We start from the raw sequence: 15274 nt of genomic DNA, 5'->3' as shown, positions 1-15274 counted from the left end.
ACATCAAGACGCAGAGAAGAGGTCAGCACAAAACTAATAGGTCAAAAGACAAAGCTGTCTCGCACCACCTAGGAAAACTTGCGAATGTTCGAAGTACAGGTACCCATTGGACAAAAGATACATGGAAGTTTAGCAAACGATCTCCCCGACCCAGTGCAATGTATCCGGTTAGAATCAAAGCTCACGTGTCCCTTATTTGAGAGACCAAATTCTGCCGTAAATTCGCCCTTGGATTAAAAAATAAAATGGGATTTAAGAAAATAAAATGGGACTTTTAAGGTGTATTTTGGCGTCATTTTTCGGACATTTCAATCAATCCTGCCGGCTAAAATAGAGTCTAAGTTTTACCGTAGTCATTGACGTCTGTCTATTCAAGAGTACACGTGTATGATTGTTATCGTGACTAGCGTGAGCGGGTAAGCTTCCTTTCGAGAATGAGCTGTTATCACTGTGAATGACCAGTTTATTTTTTAAAAACAACTAATTTTTTTATTTAAAAAAAATCATGCCGTTTTCGCATCAAAATCCAAGCCAAAATATTGTACTACAACATCAATCTCTTCCGCATTGCGTTCAATAACATTAACATATTTAAATAAGCTATGGTAATTTGAACACGTTGGCATCATCCAGCTTTTTGATTGGTTAATTAGCGATTTGACCTATTTGACCTAAGAGAACATGGCGGATATCCTACAGCATCAAACGTTTATACGAGACCGGAATCATTCGCTTACGATGAAACTAAGTTGACTTTTATTTGTATTTCATAACCATTCAACAAATTTATTTTGTGTACATTATTATAATCACTACTGAGTACAGTAATAATCAACAATTCAGAAACGCAGCATGCCGAGATTTTTGTGTTCGTTTTTATTTGAAACTTCGTTTATTTAGAATATATTTTCGTTACCAATAAAATAAAAATCTCTCAGTCAATCAGAAACCCGGATTCATGCCTTTGAGGAAGGTCCCGTTTGAACGCTCACATCGGTTTTTTTTTCGTTTGGGGGAAAACTAAAACTGGTCGCAATTTTCGAATAAGAATGAGTCGGCAATTTTTAGTGGAGTCGAAAATTTGGAGGTAAATAAAACACCGAAACCCGGCAAATAAATAGGCGATCGAATTTTTAGAGGGGTCGAAATTTTGGAGTTTTCACGGTACTAATTATTCCATTTCAATGAAACTTAGTACAAAGATGCTCTAGGACAATGTACAAACCTAATTAGTTTGGGGTAAAAATCTATTAATTCCCTAATAAGCATAATAATTCATAATTTTTTGGTTCTAATCACATTTCAATTAAACTTGGAGACATAGATTTTCTGTTACATTGCGCAGACCTCATTAGTTTTACACTCAAATCTGGTCATATTAATTTTCTGATTTGCATAATTAGTTTTCAGCTAAGTAATTTCGAATTATATTTAATGTGTCTCCAATACTCTCAGCACATGGGAGTTCTTTCTAAGCTTTCTTTGATTCCATTTGAGATATAAAAGTCCGAGATATAGACAATGCCCTTTAAAATGAAATCTAGATAACACACACTCTTGTTATCAATGAGAATGTTGGCGTTATTCCAAATTATATTGTTAGCAACTGTTTGAACTGGTTGCTGGCATTGTAATTTCCACCAACTGCACAATAGACTATGATAGAAAGGGGGTAGAGTAACAGGTAATAGCTCAATTTTATAATTACATCTAAAAATTAAGGAACCACCAAGGGGAAGCAGATAGTGTGATAAAAAAAGTTTCCAGGGATGATTAATTTTTGGATTAAGAAAGCGCTGAACCCATTTAACTCTGAAAGCGTGATAAAGAGCAAAAATGTCCAGCATATTTAGACCTCCCCGGCCAACATCCCCAATCAAAGTGTTACGTGCAATTCTGTCTGGGCCTTTCCAAATAAATTTATGAAATTTATTATTTATTTTTTTAATATCCGCCAATTTGACAATTATGAGATTAAATATATGGAGAAATTTTGGAATAACCAGTGATTTAATAATTTGAATTTTGCCAAATACAAACATTTATTAAGAGAGTCAATAGGAGCTTCCATATTTAGTCGATAGGCACTCTCGTACATGTAAGAAAAATATATACCAACAATTTTGATTGGAGTTGATGGCCAGAGAACCCCAAATGGTTTATCCGTACGAGACCTCCAGCACCCAAGCCACATTGCCTCTGTTTTGTCATAATTTACGTGTAACCCTGAATATGTCTGAAACTTGTTAAGAAGGGAGAACAAATTAATGCAGGAAAGTTTGTCCGAAAGAAAGCAGGTTAGATCGTCAGCAAATGCAGAATACTTAACCCCCTTGCCCTGGATATGAATTCCATGAATAGAGTCATCACATCGCAGTGAATTCAAAACTAATTCAAGTGACAAAATAAAGAGGGCGGGCGAAACCGGGTCACCCTGTCTAACTCCCCTTCTTATATCAAAATAGCCAGTGCTTAGACCTCGGTTCATCACACAGCTGGAGGGGTTATTTGATCCAGTTAATAAGGGAAGGGCCAAAATTGTTAAGAGAGTGGAAAATAAAATCCCATTCCAAGCTATCAAACGCCTTTTGAAAATCAATGGCTATAAGTATTCCTGGTTGATTAGTATCTTTGGTGTAATGCATAATTGATTCAATAAGGCGTACACAGTCCCCAATTGATCTACCCTTAATAAAGGCTGACTGCGTTTCATTAACAATTTTAGGAAGAATTTTATCAAGTCTTCGTGCAATGCATTTTGATGCAATTTTGTAATCAGTATTAAGTAAGGTTATTGGTCTGTAGTTTTTGATAAATCTTTTAACTTTCCCCTTTTTTTCGATGAGTGTGATAACCCCCTGTTGTTGACTGCTGCTAAGTTTACCGTGCATATATGCAGTATTTAGGGAATTTACGACAATTTCTCCAATTAGAGGCCAAAATGTGCGGTAAAATTCTGGACTTAATCCATCATTACTAGGGGCTTTATTGCTTGGTAAACACTTTAGCGCTTCAAACGCCCCGTTCATTGTGATAGGGCCTTCACACGAATCTCTTTCCATGGAATTTAATTTGGAGTGGGTTGTCCATATTTAATTGATTTATCCGCCTATTGCGGTATAAATTAAAATAAAAATGTTTAATTTCTGCTTGAACATCATTTGCATTATGTAGAGATCTGTTGTTACTGTCAATCAGCATAGAAATTTGTGATTTTTTTGCATTATGGCGCTCAAGACCCAAGACAAATTTTGTATTTGTTTCACCCTGTTCGTACCTGCTTGTACGGGAACGGATTATTGCTCCGTTTGTAATGTACGCATATTCCCCCTGTAATTGTTTTTGTGCGTTTTCGAGCTCATTTTGAATATTGATAGTTGGACGGGTTGACATCAATTTATCTAATTCCGATAGTTTATTTTCCAAATCACGTATTTTATCTTTCCTGGCAACTTCTTTTGACTTGCTATACTTCATTGTACAGTTTTTGATTTTGTATTTAAGAAATTCCCACAAGAGTATACTGTTATTTTGTCCAAACTCGTCAACCCACGTTTTAAATTTATCCTGAATTAGATTAATAAATTTTGTATCGTCTAAAAAGCTATTATTGAATTTCCAATATGATGTTCCAAGTCTACAACGGTTATCACCAATGGTTAAAGTTATAGCAGAATGGTCCGAAAGCACACAGGGAACAATGTCTGCGGCACTCACTGCTAATTGAATCGAGCTACTAACTAAAAAATAATCTAAACGGCTCAAACGGCTCTGTTCTTTTTTTACCTCCATGCTTGCAGCTTGATCTGCGTAATAATTTATGAAATAAGAATCCGGGCTTGGTCAATGTGTTTCCACCAAATAAAGTTTTAATATGATGTTATAATTATGACAATCACGCCATGGATCACGCTAACTCGAATCCCCTCTGAATTTATCTGCATGTGTGTCGATCTCGATTATTTTTGTTATCCAATTAAACGCCGCCTTTAATGCACTTGCCCTCGTCGTGACCCGACGCGTTCACCTATTTCAACAAAAAGTCAATTTATTTCCACGCGGCTGTCATTTATTTAGTAACTGTGATTTGTCGTTTTTTTAATTATTTTATAGTGATCACTATAGTCTAAGGTTTAGAATGTCAAAATATGTTCTCCTTTTTTTTAATTTTGAAAGTTTTACTCAGACGATCAATGAAATAAAACAGTGTAGTGACGTGCCTGCTAAATGACGATTTTGTCCAGGACAGTGTACAAACGTGCGCCGGTGTCGGTGACGATCACGGTGACTAACTACACCAGAACGGACATATTTCGCATCTAACTCAACCCCATGCAACACAAATTGATACTATGTGTTTATTATGGTCCATTCTTTCTCGACGAACAAGTAAATAAGCGACAATTTAGTCAAAGACGAGAAAACTGCACAAGAAATTTGCCTTATTTACACGTATCGGCAATGCAAGCTGCCATGCGACTTCCCCTTCTGACGTCTCAAGGGGAATTTCTGTATGCAAATGAGAAGCTAATGAAGAGCCTCGTTTTAAAATACACAAAAATAAAGTTGCCGTAGACTGAGTTTAAACATAGACCCTCCAGTAGAGGAGGGTCTATGGTTTAAAACACATTTTTTCACTTAAAAAAAAAAATCATGCTTAGAAACATAAAAATTAATAATATTTATGTATCAAATGGTAATTTTAGGCGTGGAAATAGCAGCCATTTCACAGGCACTTTAAAGTCCCAAAATGTCTCCCCGGGATCGTCACGAGCAAATTATCGTCATGCAGATTTGAATATTTGCAGAAACCCCCGCAATACAAATGGACGATTCCTTCAAAGGGCGAGAACGTGCATTGGAGAAAACAATTAACGAGCAAACTCTTAACCCGGAAGTTACTTACAGATCCCTAGATGACCTCTTTTAAAAAAACCTTCGTCGTTTCTACAAATATAGTAAGTTGATCGCCAGTTTGGGTTATTTGATGTCACCAGATGTTAAAAATCTGACTTCGTTCGTACAGTTCGGCGATTTACGGCCAAGTACCTTGAGTTTTAAGGTAGGTCTGTCGACAAATTAGTATAAACAAGTATGACAACGAAATGGATTTGTTATTTTGTTGACGATCCCTCGATCGTTAGGTCCTTACAGCAAGTCTCGATCGTTAGGCCCTTACAGCAAGGCTCGATCGTTAGGCCCTTACAGCAAGTCTCGATCGTTAGGCCCTTACAGCAAGTCTCGATCGTTAGGCCCTTACAGCAAGTCTCGATCGTTAGGCCCTTACAGCAAGTCTCGATCGTTAGGCCCTTACAGCAAGTCTCGATCGTTAGGCCCTTACAGCAAGGCTCGATCGTTAGGCCCTTACAGCAAGGCTCGATCGTTAGGCCCTTACAGCAAGTGTCGATCGTTAGGCCCTTACAGCAAGTCTCGATCGTTAGGCCCTTACAGCATGTCTCGATCGTTAGGCCCTTACAGCAAGTCTCGATCGTTAGGCCCTTACAGCAAGTCTCGATCGTTAGGCCCTTACAGCAAGTCTCGATCGTTAGGCCCTTACAGCAAGTCTCGATCGTTAGGCCCTTACAGCAAGTCTCGATCGTTAGGCCCTTACAGCAAGTCTCGATCGTTAGGCCCTTACAGCAAGTCTCGATCGTTAGGCCCTTACAGCAAGTCTCGATCGTTAGGCCCTTACAGCAAGGCTCGATCGTTAGGCCCTTACAGCAAGGCTCGATCGTTAGGCCCTTACAGCAAGTCTCGATCATTAGGCCCTTACAGCAAGTCTCGATCGTTAGGCCCTTACAGCATGTCTCGATCGTTAGGCCCTTACAGCAAGTCTCAGAAGTGTTAGGGCACCTTATTTGCAAACTCGCTAGCGAATTGGCTAACTGATTGAATACAACCGAACTCAGCCAGATTTTAACTCGGCCGAGCAAATAATGCACAACCTGGCCAGTTGTGAATGTCGAGGTGTAAACTGGTCATTGGTCGACAATTATCACCTTCTTTCATGTCTGTTGGCGTGGCGGCATTTCATTTCCAGATGTTATATGCTACACAGCACTAGCAGTGACGCATCCGCTTCACTGACCGTTTTTGACTGACCTCCCTTGGCTATTTTGTTGTCGATTTCAACGACGCAAGTTTACACACACACACACACACAATCTTTTCAGCAATGCTACCGGTTCTCCGGCATGTTGTTGATTTCAACAACTATTGAAAACTGACTGTTGTCGATTTCAGTGACACAAGTTTCCAAAGAAAAAAACACATGCATAACATCTGATACACAACATCACACCGGCGATCCGTCTGCTATGTAAAAACACCAAAATTAATGTTTCAATTTGTAGCAATTTCGTATGAAGCAACATTTTATTGTGTGATCCTTAATGCATTTTATTTTTCAGATCCATTACAAAATACTGTGAAGATTTTCGAGTTACATTAATAAATCACTACTGTATAGAAAAACTACATTTTATGGTAAAATAAACTACTAGTAAATATAATAATGGACTATGCTTGAGTACAGTTCACATGGTCTTGACTCATGGCACCATGAATAAGGGCAAATACATCGCACTTGTAAGGTACGAGTTATTGGTAAATAAGGGCAAATACACCGTTCTTATAGGATACAAGTTGTTAGTAAATAAGTGCAAATACACCGTTCTTGTAGGATACAAGTTGTTGGTAAATAAATGCAATTACATCGCACTTGTAAGGTACGAGTTATTGGTAAATAAGTGCAAATACTCGTGCTTGTAAAAAGTTCAAGATCGGTAAACAAGAAATGGACAAACTAAAATGTCTCCTGTGTTTCATGTGCGACATGATTATTAAAAAAACAGTGATCATGTACGTTCTATAAATTGAAGCTTGCACACATAATCTTGTATTGACAAGTTTTTTTTTGTCAAAAATGATGTTCCCTATATGTTTACTCTTTGCGTTCATGGTATTTGTGAGAGTTAAACGATTTTTTGAACAAATGTTAAGTAACTATATCGATTTGCGACAAGCTGGATGGCCCGAATTTAAATGTCAGTTTGTGAACTATGGAGGTCATTGCCCATTGCCGCACGTAATTCAAACACGTGGTTATTAGAGTTCAGTCGAAAAGTACGGGAATAATGTGATCGGTGTGCGCTGCGAGTTTATTATAGACAAATTTAACATTACGCATGGTATTGTATGTTATTGTATGATTAATATTACATATTCACTTAATTTTGAATAAAATAATTCACCATTGGTACATTGATGAATCACAAATATTTAAAATATTTTCTCAACTTTCGGTAGACACCTGACTACTATCTTTTTCAATGATAAATGCGCCCATGTTTGTGTTTATTGCGAATGCAACGCATTATCAAGTCAGTAATATACCCCGGGTTAGTGTCCCAACAATAGTTAAAATAATTTAGTTTGCGTAATTATTATAAAAGCAATACATTGCAATGTTGAAGTATTTAGAGCCCGTGCAATATTGTAAACATATTTGCATTATTAGAAAAGCAGCACACTAAGTAAAGAATGTTGTAATACAAGTTGGGTTTTTTACAGTACAATTTTACTAGATCGACGCGCGAACCACGAAAGAAAAAGGTTTCTAATGTATTAAAACACTTTGAATTTATACTTACATGTATGCGTGATTATATTTGGTCTACGCGAAACATTAATCTTTCTAAATATTTTTTGAGACCATGCATTATGTATATTCACAAAATAATACGAGCATATTTTATATTATGCTGATTTCTACGTCTTTCTAGATCGCTTTGTGATTTCATTTCAAGGCTCAGGAAAATAAAATAATGTCAATTGTTATAGTCTAGTTTTCAAGCCAAATTGATTTAATGTTTCATTGCAACTTTGTGATTCTTTAAATTTCCCAGTTCTTTGTGTTCATTAATGGTCTTGACAATAAGTGTGAATTACTATGCGGTCGACTGACGAGCGCCGACCTCCACTGTGGCACAGTCCCTTTATAGAGGGACTGTGACTAGGGTAATGAGCGCGTTGCACTGCCCGTTTGATTTCCTACTCTCCCCTAAAGGAGAGTGTATTTATTCTGTGACGTAACTTTAGAGTTGTCTATGAATCGTGATAAAACATGCATTGCTATAGCCTATTTTGCATTTTACGTTTCATTTTCATTTCGACTTCTGGTCTTAATTTATTCACGCAATTCCCCCATGGAAACACATTCAAACGAACCACAGAAAATGCGGACCCTGAGTGAAACTGAAATGTATTTCTCGACAACCAGAAGCACAACATGCAAAGAAACAGTTTATTTGTTTATTTACTGATAGACTAATAAAACTATTTTGTCTTCCTACATAAACTGCTACATTCTTTTCCTCTGTCGATTAACGTTCTCAATTCATTACGCAACAAACCACAAATGTGCATTCGAACCATGACTGAAACAGATTGTAATTAGAAAAAAACAGCGCTTGGTACTGCGTCACTGAAACCGACAATCTTTGTGGCCATATTTTATTTTTCACCATGATATATGACTCGGGCAATCTGTACTTTGTTAGAATTAAAAACACTCTTGTACTTTGTCAGAAATTGACACAGCGCTTGCAGCTGCGTCACTGAAATCGACAACCGTTGCCGCCCGTGCATTTTTTATATTTTACTGTGATATGACTCGGTCTGTAATACAGCGTTCTCTGCTGCGTCACTGAAATCGACACCCATTAACACCCATTTACAAACCCATTAACACATATGCTGGGCGAGCTCAGGCACTGGCCGAGTTAGAATCTGGCCGAGTTCGGCGGTCACCAACTGATTGAGTTTTGTCTTTTGACAGTTTGCTTTCGAATTTCGATGGCGCCGACTTGTGGTCTTGCCCACTCTTGGCGAATCTATATTTTATTAGAGGACATAGAACGATTTTATGTATAATTCTGTAAATTGATTGGAATTGGGGATTTAACGTGGTTACATCGAAGAACAACTAAATTTCAACGACTTGGTGATACTAGGAGATTTTGTGTTGGAAAGTGTTCAATAATAATAATGATAACTTGTGCTGTATGGTAAGGATACAGATCAGAAACAAACAAAAAGTTTCAAAATTACAAACATGAATAAGATACAGATTCACAATTAGGTTTTATAAATTGTGTTTTTTAAGTATTTTGCAAGTGCAGTACTGCTATTTAAAATGCAAGTGAATATTAAATTTTGGTTAGCTGTATTACACATCTTTTAATTTACAGTCTTCTAAGAGGGTATTTCTTTCTTTAAAGAAGCAACAGTCAAGGATGAAATGTTTTTCATCTTCTACAGTACCTGTGTTCCATTTCAAGGTGGCCTACAGCGAGTCGTTGAGATTTGTTTATGTTGAAATGGGGTATCGCAATTTGTGCTATTCTACGTGAAAGCATTCTATGTTTGTTACTGCAATATAGACTCACCCAGAGTGAAAGCAGCAACAAGTCAGCCCCAGCCAGATTTGAAAGGCAACTGTTTAGTCAAAACCCAAGCAGTTAACCAATTCACTAGCGAGTTTGCAAATTGGCTGCCCCAATACTTCTGAGACTTGCTGTAACTAGTACATTTCAAGGTGGCCTACAGCGAGTCGTTGAGATTTGTTTATGTTGGCGTGGTAGTTATTTTGTTGTAGAATTTGTAGCTCCACAATATCACAAGGAACTGACGATCCTGATATCACTTAGCTGCGGTTTCGTGGCTCTATAGCGCGACCTACAATTGAATTTTGCCCTAACAATTTGATTTGGAAGTCTTCTTTTAAATTCGGCTGACAAAATAGGGCTATGATTCCACAGCTAGATATATTGTATGACTGGTGTCTACTAGAAGCAAATCGCAAAATATTTGCCAGCTCTAAGCTTGCATTCATATGTCCCAGCTTAAGTTGATGACAATTTCTATTTGTGACCAAAAACAAATAACAACAAATGCATTTTTATGATACATGTATACACGTATAAAATGTCTGAATTTGAGAATATCAGCAATTCAGATTAGTAGCATGATATATTTATCAACCTATCATTGGTCACTCTCTGACTACATGTATACATGTAGGTACAAAAACAAGGCAGCATTTCATTGTTAGTATGAGAGGACAGAATGACTCGCACAAATTAATAGGAAGGAAACCAGGCTAGTGAGTGTATAACTATTCAACTTACAAAATTGCTTGAACAAACTGTCAAATTACTGTAACCAATAGAATATGGTAAACATAAATAAAACAAAAGTAATGGCTTTCAACAGAATTATAAAAAATCTTAAATTCACAGAATTTTGTTACTTTGGTATAATGATTACACCTAATGAGATGTTTAAATTAGCGCAATCAATGTAGAAAGAATTCTGCAATGAAGGCGTGATTTAGTGTCCCACATTCAATACTGAATCGACCAATCATAATGTATGGTGCTGAAATTTGGGCTGACGAGATATCAAATGATAACAATATTTTAGAGCAAGTGAGTAGTTGGTTTTACTGCTTTATACTTGGTGTCAGTAAATACTGATGCCAACTATTAGTGCAAAAGCAGAGTTAGGTAGATTTCAAATTAGAATAAGAACAAAAATTAAATATTGGTATAGACTTAGCATGTTTGCTTTAAATGAAAACAAAGCAATGAAATCAAAGTGGATAAAACTTATTGAAAATATTATTGGTCACGAGGATCTGGATGAAGGTAAAGAAGAGCACAATGTAGACAATATTAGCCAGTTATCAAACATCATGAAAGTGAAATTAAGAGAGCAATACAAACAGTCACAGGAATTGTTTTTTATTGAGATCCAAGCGTGTTGGCAGATACCATACCATGTGCAATGCCATTCACAGGAATTGTTTTTTATTGAGATCCAAGCGTGTTGGCAGATACCATACCATGTGCAATGCCATTCACAGGAATTGTTTTTTTATTGAGATCCAAGCGTGTTGGCAGGTACCATACCATGTGCATTGCCATTCATAGGAATTGTTTTGTTATTGAGATCCAAGCGTGTTGGCAGGTACCATACCATGTGCAATGCCATTCATAGGAATTGTTTTGTTATTGAGATCCAAGCGTGTTGGCAGGTACCATACCATGTGCAATGCCATTCACAGGAATTGTTTTTTTATTGAGATCCAAGCGTGTTGGCAGGTACCATACCATGTGCATTGCCATTCACAGGAATTGTTTTGTTATTCAGATCCAAGCGTGTTGGCAGGTACCATACCATGTGCAATGCCATTCATAGGAATTGTTTTTTTATTGAGATCCAAGCATGTTGGCAGGTACCATACCATGTGCAATGCCATTCACAGGAATTGTTTTGTTATTCAGATCCAGGCGTGTTGGCAGGTACCATACCATGTGCAATGCCATTCATAGGAATTGTTTTGTTATTGAGATCCAAGCCTGTTGGCAGGTACCATACCATGTGCAATGCCATTCATAGGAATTGTTTTTTTATTGAGATCCAAGCGTGTTGGCAGGTACCATACCATGTGCAATGCCATTCACAGGAATTGTTTTTTTATTGAGATCCAAGCGTGTTGGCAGGTACCATACCATGTGCAATGCCATTCATAGGAATTGTTTTGTTATTGAGATCCAAGCCTGTTGGCAGGTACCATACCATGTGCAATGCCATTCACAGGAATTGTTTTTTTATTGAGATCCAAGCATGTTGGCAGGTACCATACCATGTGCAATGTCATTCACAGGAATTGTTTTTTATTGAGATCCAAGCGTGTTGGCAGGTACCATACCATGTGCAATGCCATTCACAGGAATTGTTTTTTATTGAGATCCAAGCGTGTTGGCAGGTACCATACCATGTGCAATGTCATTCACAGGAATTGTTTTTTTATTGAGATCCAAGCGTGTTGGCAGGTACCATACCATGTGCAATGCCATTCATAGGAATTGTTTTTTATTGAGATCCAAGCGTGTTGGCAGGTACCATACCATGTGCAATGTCATTCACAGGAATTGTTTTTTTATTGAGATCTAAGCGTGTTGGCAGGTACCATACCATGTGCAATGCCATTCATAGGAATTGTTTTTTATTGAGATCCAAGCGTGTTGGCAGGTACCATACCATGTGCAATGCCATTCATAGGAATTGTTTTTTTATTGAGATCCAAGCATGTTGGCAGGTACCATACCATGTGCAATGCCATTCATAGGAATTGTTTTTTATTGAGATCCAAGCGTGTTGGCAGGTACCATACCATGTGCAATGCCATTCATAGGAATTGTTTTATTATTGAGACCCAAGCGTGTTGGCAGGTACCATACCATGTGCAATGCCATTCACAGGAATTGTTTTTTTATTGAGATCCAAGCGTGTTGGCAGGTACCATACCATGTGCAATGCCATTCATAGGAATTGTTTTTTATTGAGATCCAAGCGTGTTGGCAGGTACCATACCATGTGCAATGCCATTCATAGGAATTGTTTTTTTATTGAGATCCAAGCATGTTGGCAGGTACCATACCATGTGCAATGCCATTCACAGGAATTGTTTGTTTGTTATTGAGATCCAAGCGTGTTGGCAGGTACCATACCATGTGCAATGCCATTCACAGAAATTGTTTTGTTATTGAGATCCAAGCATGTTGGCAGGTACCATACCATGTGCAATGCCATTCACAGGAATTGTTTGTTTGTTATTGAGATCCAAGCGTGTTGGCAGGTACCATACCATGTGCAATGCCATTCACAGAAATTGTTTTGTTATTGAGATCCAAGCGTGTTGGCAGGTACCATACCATGTGCAATGTCATTCACAGGAATTGTTTTTTATTGAGATCCAAGCGTGTTGGCAGGTACCATACCATGTGCAATGTCATTCACAGGAATTGTTTTTTTATTGAGATCTAAGCGTGTTGGCAGGTACCATACCATGTGCAATGCCATTCATAGGAATTGTTTTTTATTGAGATCCAAGCGTGTTGGCAGGTACCATACCATGTGCAATGCCATTCATAGGAATTGTTTTTTATTGAGATCCAAGCATGTTGGCAGGTACCATACTATGTGCAATGCCATTCACAGGAATTGTTTTTTTATTGAGATCCAAGCATGTTGGCAGGTACCATACCATGTGCAATGCCATTCACAGGAATTGTTTGTTTGTTATTGAGATCCAAGCGTGTTGGCAGGTACCATACCATGTGCAATGCCATTCACAGAAATTGTTTTGTTATTGAGATCCAAGCGTGTTGGCAGGTACCATACCATGTGCAATGCCATTCACAGGAATTGTTTGTTTGTTATTGAGATCCAAGCGTGTTGGCAGGTACCATACCATGTGCAATGCCATTCACAGAAATTGTTTTGTTATTGAGATCCAAGCCTGTTGGCAGGTACTATACCATGTGCAATGCCATTCATAGGAATTGTTTTTTTATTGAGATCCAAGCATGTTGGCAGGTACCATACCATGTGCAATGCCATTCACAGAAATTGTTTTGTTATTGAGATCCAAGCGTGTTGGCAGGTACCATACCATGTGCAATGCCATTCATAGGAATTGTTTTTTATTGAGATCCAAGCATGTTGGCAGGTACCATACCATGTGCAATGCCATTCATAGGAATTGTTTTTTATTGAGATCCAAGCGTGTTGGCAGGTACCATACCATGTGCAATGCCATTCATAGGAATTGTTTTTTTATTGAGATCCAAGCGTGTTGGCAGGTACCATACCATGTGCAATGCCATTCATAGGAATTGTTTTGTTATTGAGATCCAAGCGTGTTGGCAGGTACCATACCATGTGCAATGCCATTCATAGGAATTGTTTTTTTATTGAGATCCAAGCGTGTTGGCAGGTACCATACCATGTGCAATGCCATTCACAGAAATTGTTTTGTTATTGAGATCCAAGCCTGTTGGCAGGTACCATACCATGTGCAATGCCATTCATAGGAATTGTTTTTTTATTGAGATCCAAGCGTGTTGGCAGGTACCATACCATGTGCAATGCCATTCATAGGAATTGTTTTTTATTGAGATCCAGGCGTGTTGGCAGGTACTATACCATGTGCATTGCCATTCATAGGAATTGTTTTTATTGAGATCCAAGCGTGTTGGCAGGTACCATACCATGTGCATTGCCATTCACAGGAATTGTTTTTTTATTGAGATCCAAGCGTGTTGGCAGGTACCATACCATGTGCAATGCCATTCATAGGAATTGTTTTTTTTATTGAGATCCAAGCGTGTTGGCAGGTACCACACCATGTGCAATGCCATTCATAGGAATTGTTTTTTTATTGAGATCCAAGCGTGTTGGCAGGTACCATACCATGTGCAATGCCATTCATAGGAATTGTTTTTTATTGAGATCCAAGCGTGTTGGCAGGTACCATACCATGTGCAATGCCATTCACAGGAATTGTTTTGTTATTCAGATCCAAGCGTGTTGGCAGGTACCATACCATGTGCAATGCCATTCACAGGAATTGTTTTGTTATTCAGATCCAAGCGTGTTGGCAGGTACCATACCATGTGCAATGCCATTCATAGGAATTGTTTTTTTATTGAGATCCAAGCGTGTTGGCAGGTACCATACCATGTGCAATGCCATTCATAGGAATTGTTTTTTTATTGAGATCCAAGCGTGTTGGCAGATACCATACCATGTGCAATGCCATTCACAGGAATTGTTTTTTTATTGAGATCCAAGCGTGTTGGCAGGTACCATACCATGTGCATTGCCATTCATAGGAATTGTTTTGTTATTGAGATCCAAGCGTGTTGGCAGGTACCATACCATGTGCAATGCCATTCATAGGAATTGTTTTGTTATTGAGATCCAAGCGTGTTGGCAGGTACCATACCATGTGCAATGCCATTCACAGGAATTGTTTTTTTATTGAGATCCAAGCGTGTTGGCAGGTACCACACCATGTGCAATGCCATTCATAGGAATTGTTTTTTTATTGAGATCCAAGCGTGTTGGCAGGTACCATACCATGTGCAATGCCATTCATAGGAATTGTTTTTTATTGAGATCCAAGCGTGTTGGCAGGTACCATACCATGTGCAATGCCATTCACAGGAATTGTTTTGTTATTCAGATCCAAGCGTGTTGGCAGGTACCATACCATGTGCAATGCCATTCATAGGAATTGTTTTTTTATTGAGATCCAAGCGTGTTGGCAGGTACCATACCATGTGCAATGCCATTCATAGGAATTGTTTTTTTATTGAGATCCAAGCGTGTTGGCAGATACCATACCATGTGCAATGCCATT

The 15274-nt window shown here is 38.1% G+C and overlaps 1 protein-coding gene across 1 annotated transcript in view; it reads left to right on the top strand.

The window, feature by feature from the left end:
* The first annotated feature begins 4939 nt into the window (after positions 1 to 4939).
* Positions 4940 to 15274, top strand: part of LOC102809632 (uncharacterized) — a 105273-nt gene continuing 94938 nt past the window's right edge. The window contains exon 1 of the mRNA XM_085494489.1: positions 4940 to 4958. The gene's annotated coding sequence lies outside the window, so the exon portion shown is untranslated. The remainder of the gene's footprint in view (positions 4959 to 15274) is intronic.

The sequence above is a fragment of the Saccoglossus kowalevskii genome, chromosome 20, assembly GCF_978046115.1.
Source record: "Saccoglossus kowalevskii chromosome 20, keSacKowa6.1, whole genome shotgun sequence".
Lineage (NCBI taxonomy): Eukaryota > Metazoa > Hemichordata > Enteropneusta > Harrimaniidae > Saccoglossus > Saccoglossus kowalevskii.
This window is presented reverse-complemented; position numbering and strand designations above follow the sequence as displayed.